The sequence below is a fragment of the Mercenaria mercenaria genome, unplaced genomic scaffold (genome assembly GCF_021730395.1).
Source record: "Mercenaria mercenaria strain notata unplaced genomic scaffold, MADL_Memer_1 contig_682, whole genome shotgun sequence".
NCBI classification, from domain to species: domain Eukaryota; kingdom Metazoa; phylum Mollusca; class Bivalvia; order Venerida; family Veneridae; genus Mercenaria; species Mercenaria mercenaria.
In genome coordinates this window covers 53,252-61,053 of record NW_026463573.1, presented here as the reverse complement: position 1 = coordinate 61,053, position 7,802 = coordinate 53,252, and the positions used below count along the sequence as shown (strand labels likewise).

Sequence of the window (7,802 nt, the reverse complement as noted above, 5' to 3'; positions counted from 1 at the left end):
GGGTCTAATATGGCCCCGCCCCGGGGGTCACATTGTTTATATAGACTTATATAGGGAAAAACTTTAAACCTCTTATTCAAAACCACATGGCCTAGGGCTTTGATATTTTGTATGTGACATCATCTAGTGGTCTTCTACTAAGATTGTTCAAATTATCCCCCTAGGGTCAAATATGGCCCCGCCCCGGGGGTCACATGGTTAACATAGACTTATATAGGGAAAAACTTCGAAAATCTTCTTGTCCAAACCACACAGCCTAGGGCTTTGGCATTCGTAATGTAGCATCATCTAGTGGTTCTCTACCAAGTTTGTTCAAATTATCCCCCTAGAGTCAAATATGGGCCCGCCCTGGGGGTCACATGGTTCATGTAGACTTATACAGGGAAAAGCTTTTAAAATCTTCTTGTCAATAACCTACAACATTCAAATTTGGACCACATGTATGGTTTTGAGTGGCAAGATGAACCTTGACATGAGTTGACCTTGATTTTGACCTAGTGACCTACTTTCACATTTCTGTAGCTACAGCCTTCAGATTTGGACCACAGGCATAGTTTTGTGTACCAAAACAAACTTTGACCTTTACATTGACCTAGTGACCTACTTTCACATTTTTGAAGGTACAGGCTTCAAATTTGGACCACATGCATAGTTCTGTGTTCAGAAATAAAATTTGACCTTGATTTTGACCTAGTGACCTGCTTTCACATTTCTCGAGCTACAGCCTTCAAATTTGGACCACTTGCATAGTTTTGTGTACCGAAATGAACTTTGGTTTTAAGATTGACCTAGTGACCTACTTTCACATTTCTGTAGCTACAGGCTTCAAATTTAGACCACATGCATAGGATTGTGTACCGAAACAAACTTTGACTTTGACATTGACCTAGTGACCTACTTTCACATTAGTAAAATTCTTTTTAAGTATTAAGCTTTTTTTGACATTTTTGTATTATTCTAAGTATTTTTAACATTTCTTATGGTTGCCATTCTTCTGTGACAAGACCGTATGGTGGGGGTATGAGTCACTCCTGTGACAGTTCCAATTTCACCTAGTTTTTTTACCATGAGTGCACATATTTGAGCTGACTAACGATGTGCCAAGAAATTAATATTTGTGCTATGACAGGTTTTATTGTTTCAATGTAGACACTACATGATGTATGCTTTTTAACTACAAAATATTTTTTAATATTAGGAAATGATCATAATCCTTATATTTTTACTGTAAATACTATTGAAATTTAACAGTCAGTTTGTTAACTCCTGTTTACAAGGTATTCATTTACATGTTCTGGGTGTTTCCTGAAGACAGAACAATTGTCCTGAGATTTCCTGACATCAGGAATTCGACTGAAATTTCCTGACAACAGGAATTCCTTGGATTTCCTGAAGACAGGACAATTGTCATAGGATATCCTGACTTCAAGAATTCCTGGGATTTCCTGAGAACAGGACAATCAGGAAATCCCAGGACCTCCCTGGGATTTTCAGGATAGCAGGATTTGAGTTCTTGGCCCGTATTCATAAAGCTCCTAAGGAAAAAACTTAGGAAAATCCTTAACTTTGTAAAATTTCCTAAACAACATACTATAGCACAAAAGTAAAATGTAAACTTTATAAGATTTATTGATAATCTTCATTACTATGCCAGACTCAATGAGGCAATATTGTTAGACATTCCAAATATCTCGACAATTGTCCACAAAACGCTTTGGAACTTTTTCTCTCAGTTAGTCCCTTAGGGAAAAATTTCCCTTAGGAGCTTGATGAATACAGGCCCAGATGTCCAGTTTTTTTCCTATTCATAGGAAAATTATGGGATTGTCCCATTTCCATTTAACGGCGTGAAAAGTCCCTGGACTATCCCAGGAATTCCTGAGATATTTTTAGGACATTATCCCAGGATTTCCTGTTCATTTTTCGCATGTGTGTTTTGGACAGTTTTTAATTACAAAACATACAATATTCTGTCATAAGATTTGTGTGTTGTTTACCATGGTTGCTGAACGGCATTTCTGCCTTGATACCATAATAATTATATTATTATATTATATATATCATATACAAAATTGATTAGTACACCCTACCCATCCTGAAGGTGTGCAATGTTTAGAAGACATTAAAATTACCTTTTAATCCATGTATAATAAGTGGTGTCACATTCCCTGACAGTGTTGAAAATACCCTAACCATGATTTACATTGCATGCAAGCTAGACCATAATGTATAATTTGAAAATTCACTGTTAAATACATAATTTCACCCAGAATCCTTACTTTGCGCTAGGGCAGCCGTTTTGTTACTGTTTGCCAGCTACGTTTGTGTTCTACTGATTATCATGACAAGAGTTATTTCTCTCACTGTCATGTGATGTTTGCAAAGTGGTTGCCGAACGGAATCCTGTTTTTATGTCCCTGCCATACCGCCATAAAATGTGGGGGGTGGAGGCATATGGTGTTACTGTCCGTGTGAGTGTGTTTGTTTGTCTGTTCGGGAAAGGATGGTGTTCGTGTCCGGGCCATAACTTTGACATGCATGGTCCGATTTCAGAATAATTTCACTCAATAATAAGAATGGATAGACTATTGTGTCATGCGCAAAACCATTTCACTAGGCCAAAGGTCAAGGTCACAGTCCTTGGTTGAACTTTGCCAATTTTCGCAACATAAGTGGTCTTCGTGTCCAGGCCATAAATTTGACATGCATGGTCCGATTTCAAAATAATTTGACACAAATGATAAGCATGGATAGACAATGTGTCATGCGCAAAACCATTCCACTAGGTCAAAATTCAAGGTCACAGTCCTTGGTTGAACTTAGCCAATTTTTAGCTCATCTGATTTTTTGAAAAAAAATGATGAGTTATTGTCATCACTTGAGCGGTTGTCGGCGTCGGCGTCGGCGTCGGTGTCGGCGTCGGCGTCTGCGTCGGCGTTGCCTGGTTAAGTTTTATGTTTAGGTCAGCTTTTCTCCTAAACTATCAAAGCTATTGCTTTGAAACTTGGAATACTTGTTCACCATCATAAGCTGACCCTGTATAGCAAGAAACATAACTCCATCTTGCTTTTTGCAAGATTTATGGCCCCTTTTGTACTTAGAAAATATCAGATTTCTTGGTTAAGTTTTATGTTTAGGTCAACTTTTCTCCCAAACTGTCAAAGCTATTGCTTTGAAACTTGGAATACTTGTTCACCATCATAAGCTGACCCTGTACAGCAAGAAACATAACTCCATCTTGCTTTTTGCAAGATTTATTGCCCCTTTTGGACTTAGAAAATCAGTTTTCTTGGTTAAGTTTTATTTTAGGTCAGCTTTTATCCTAAACTATCAAAGCTATTGCTTTAAAACTTGCAACACTTGTTCACCATCATAAGTTGACCCTGTACAGCAAGAAACATAACTCCATCCTGCTTTTTGCAAGATTTATGGCCCCTTTTGTACTTAGAAAATATCAGATTTCTTGGTTAAGTTTTATGTTTAGGTCAACTTTTTCTCTTAAACTATCAAAGCTATTGCTTTGAAACTTGCAACTCTTGTTCACCATCATAAGCTGACCCTGTACAGCAAGCAGCGTAACTCCATCCTGATTTTTGCAATAATTATTGCCCCTATTGGACTTAGAAAATCATTTTCTTGGTTGAGTATTATGTTTAAGTCAACTTTTCTCATAAACTATCAAAGCTATTGCTTTAAAACTTGCAACCGTTTTTCACCATCATAAGTGGACACTGTACATCAAGAAACATAACTCTATCCTGCTTTTTGCAAGAATGATGGCCCTTTTTAGACTTAGAAAATCATGGGTAGGACAATATTTCTATTACACAAAAAAAATCAGATGAGCGTCAGCACCCGCAAGGCGGTGCTCTTGTTACTACATAAGTGATCTTCGTGTCAGGGCCATAACTTTGACATGCATGGACCAATTTCAAAATAATTTGACACAGTGACACATTTCTAGTTTATAAACAGAAACCCTTGTCAGAAATCGTAGACGAATGTTTTATTGTAGATACATAGGAAAACAACTATTTTCAACAGAATTCGATGAAAAGAACAATGTTGTAACATCAAATATGCGACATAAAGATGAATATAAAGAGGAAAAGTTTTATTTTGTAAAATTCTCACACCAAAATGTGCAGGCTGTAGTTGCTTTAAGGGCAGAAATGGGAAGATTCAAGTTGAATAGTTGCATTGCCTTTGTATTCACTCAATTTGGACAACAAAGTATGTAACCATCATGATAGATCTACACCTCACACTGTTGCATACAGATAGTTTTGAGACAGTAAGGTGGTTTCTGCTGCCTGTGCTATGATTAACTTTACTTGACACAAATATTACTTAATACCTGTAAGCATATTTGTGTTCATGATCAGAAAGTATTGCTCTTAGGATAACTTTAATTTTTGGGAATACAGTGAAACACCGCTCGCTCGAGGTCGCAAGGGGATGAGCAAAATGCTCGAGTTATCCATGGTTTCGAGTGACCCAAACATTGACCAACATACTAAGAAAATTGAAGTTTGTTTTACCAATTGTCATCGAGACCATTTGCAGAGGAAACGGTGATGCGTAATAATAACACACTCGTGACATTTTCAAAAAACGTATTACAAACGTTATTTATGATAGATCGTAAATGGCACATATGAAGAAACAACTGACATTTTATTTATTTTTTTTATTTGAAATACTGTAATAGAATTCGCAATTTTCTTCTCCAAATTAAGATCTCATAATTATCGTCTCAATTTTATGAAAAGGCTATCTTATTTCCTTTATTTGAATGCAAACAACTGTTGATTGAAATATTAAGATCTCATAATTATCTTCTCGATCCCGCAGAAAAAAAGTAATAATTAATAACAATTTTGATCAATAAAATTTTTCATTCACCTTTCATCAATAATTAATCTCATTATCAGATCAAATATACCGACAAACATTTAAGATAGTCAGGGAATAGACCATGCAATTCTCACGACGAGCGAAAATTTTAAATTAACCGATACATTCTGACCGCCGAAGGTGTGAAAAATTTTGACACCTCTGCTCGAGTTTGCCATAAGCAACAGAGAGTAAATTAATCCACAGGGACCAGGTGTCATGCTCGAGCGATCGAGTTATCGATGCTCAACCCAGCCATGGTAATTTTACATAGAAAATAGAAGGTAATCGGCCGGGACCACATGAATTACTCAAGCCAGCAAGCGGTGTTTCACTGTACTTCTACATTTTAATATCACATAACCATATGGACTAATTATGAGTACACTGATTGTTGTGGCTGTATTTACATATGGCAGTGGCTAGGGGCCTGGTAAACAGGCTAGGGGTCATTACCAGACCCGTAGATTCTGGGTCTACAGTCCGACCCCTAGCCTTTTCCTTTAGACATACTGTTCATGGGGGCCATGTTATTAAAAAGGCGCTGATTTGAAAATAGAAGCCTCATATAATATAATGTAGGCAAGACTACATAACTAGGACAAGGACTTTAGCTCAGTTACGGCCCTTTATTGACATAGAAATTAGTTAAATTTTGCATACCATTTCATATTTTGTCTAAACTGTTTGATATATGGCTTTGAAACTTTGAACACTTGCTTCCTATCATTGTCACTCATTGCCATATAGTGCAAGACTTATCTAAATCCACAAATACAGGTACAATGTTAACTTTGTCTTATTTATTTTTCTTTTGTTTGAAAATCTCTGGTTATTTTTTGACCCTATACTTCCATCAATTCTTTGAATAGTTGAGCACGCTGTCAACAGACAGCTCTTGTTTCCCCCACCCCGATATTCGGCCCTGTGGAACAGATGGAAAAGACCTCAAGTTAGCTGAACTAGTTAAGCTCTGCTTCAAATATTCTTTTAAATTTACAGGAGAAGGCGATGCTGTAAGATGTTTCTATTGTGATATTCATCTGATGCAGTGGCAAAAAGGTACATATTTAAATACTTGCAATTAGAAACATTGTCTAAATCTGTAATAAGCTTTAATCTATTAGTTTGTACATCAATTGCAGATTTGCAGTGATTGTATTATAACTTTATACTTTTTTCAGAGTATCTAACCATTTTCATGCACATTTCTGTTTGCTTAAATTCCAAGTTAGCTTTATTTTGCATCGCAAAATTTCTGTCAGCTTTACTTGTTTGTTTGAGGTAATATCAATTTTATCAGCTTTCGCACAAAAATCTCTAGCTTGATAAGTTACTTCATTTAGAGGTCATTTTTGATCTCTGTCTTTTTCATTTATTATTATATCTGTTTCATGATACAAACAGTACTGATACAACTGGCCTCACTGCAACAGAATTATTCAAATACAAATGATGTCTAAAGTAATAAGATTTATATTATGCAATCAGGTTTGGGTCTTTTATTATCCCCCGCCGATGAAATCGGGAGGTGGGTATTGAAATATGGCATTGTCCGTGCATGTGTGCATGCGTCCGTCCGCAGCCATTTCTCAGTAACTAGCAGGTAGAATTTCATAAAACTTGAAATAAACATGAACCAACATATTGCGATGATGCTCATCAAGTTTTTGTCTGGGTCTGCCCCTTATTTCCAGAGTTATGGCCCCTGAAATAGGAAAAAATGCACATTTTTTCCGTCCGTCCGCAGCCATTTCTTAGTAACTAGCTGATAGAATTTCATGAAACCTGAAATAAATATGAACTAACATACTGCCCGCCAAGTTTTTGTTTGGATTGGTCAATTTCCGTCAGAGTTATTGCCCTTGATTTAATGAAAAATCCACGTCTGCAGCCATTTCTCAATAACAAACTGGTAGAATTTCATGAAACTTGAAATAAATATGAACCAACATACTTCGATGATGCCCGTCTATTTAACGAAGTGCTCTAATGTGAGCTTTAGTGATCGCCCTGTGTCCATCGTCCGTCCATCCGTCATTGTCAACAATTTGACTGTTTACACTCTAGAGGTCACATTTTTGGCCCAATCTTAATGAAACTTGGTCAGAATGTTACCCTTAATAAAATCTTGGACGAGTTTGATATTGGGTCATCTGGGGTCAAAAACTAGGTCACCAGATCAGATCAAAGGAAAAGCTTGTTAACACTCTAGAGGTCACATTTTTGGCCCATTCTTAATGAAACTTGGTCAGAATGTTACCCTTAATAAAATCTTGGACAAGTTTGATATTGGGTCATCTGGGGTCAAAAACTAGGTCACCAGGTCAGATCAAAGGAAAAGCTTGTTAACACTCTAGAGGTCACATTTTTGGCCCATTCTTAATGAAACTTTGTCATGGGATCTTTATGAAAGTTGGTCAGAATGTTCATCTTGATGATATCTAGGTCAAGTTCGAAACTGGGTCACGTGCGGTCAAAAACTAGGTCAGTAGGTCTAAAAATAGAAAAACCTTGTGACCTCTCTAGAGGCCATATTTTTCACAAGATCTTCATGAAAATTGGTCAGAATGTTCATCTTGATGATATCTAGATTAGGTTCGAAACTGGGTCACATGCCATCAAAAACTAGGTCAGTAGGTCAAATAATAGAAAAACCTTGTGACCTCTCTAGAGGCCATATTTTTCATGGGATCTAATGAAAGTTGGTCTGAATATTCATCTTGATGATATCTAGGTCAAGTTTGAAACTGGGTCAACTACAGTCAAAAACTAGGTCAGTAGGTCTAAAAATAGAAAAACCTTGTGACCTCTCTAGAGGCCATATTTTTCAATGGATCTTCATGAAAATTGGTCAGAATGTTCACCTTGATGATATCTAGGTCAAGTTCGAAACTGGGTCAGCT

The 7,802-nt window shown here is 36.8% G+C and overlaps 1 protein-coding gene across 2 annotated transcripts in view; it reads left to right on the top strand.

Moving 5' to 3' along the window:
• Nucleotides 1-5,891: 5,891 nt before the first annotated feature.
• Nucleotides 5,892-7,802, top strand: part of LOC128554720 (uncharacterized) — a 52,366-nt gene continuing 50,455 nt past the window's right edge. For both annotated transcript variants that reach the window (XR_008369677.1, XM_053536032.1), the window contains exon 1: nucleotides 5,892-5,958. The gene's annotated coding sequence lies outside the window, so the exon portion shown is untranslated. The remainder of the gene's footprint in view (nucleotides 5,959-7,802) is intronic.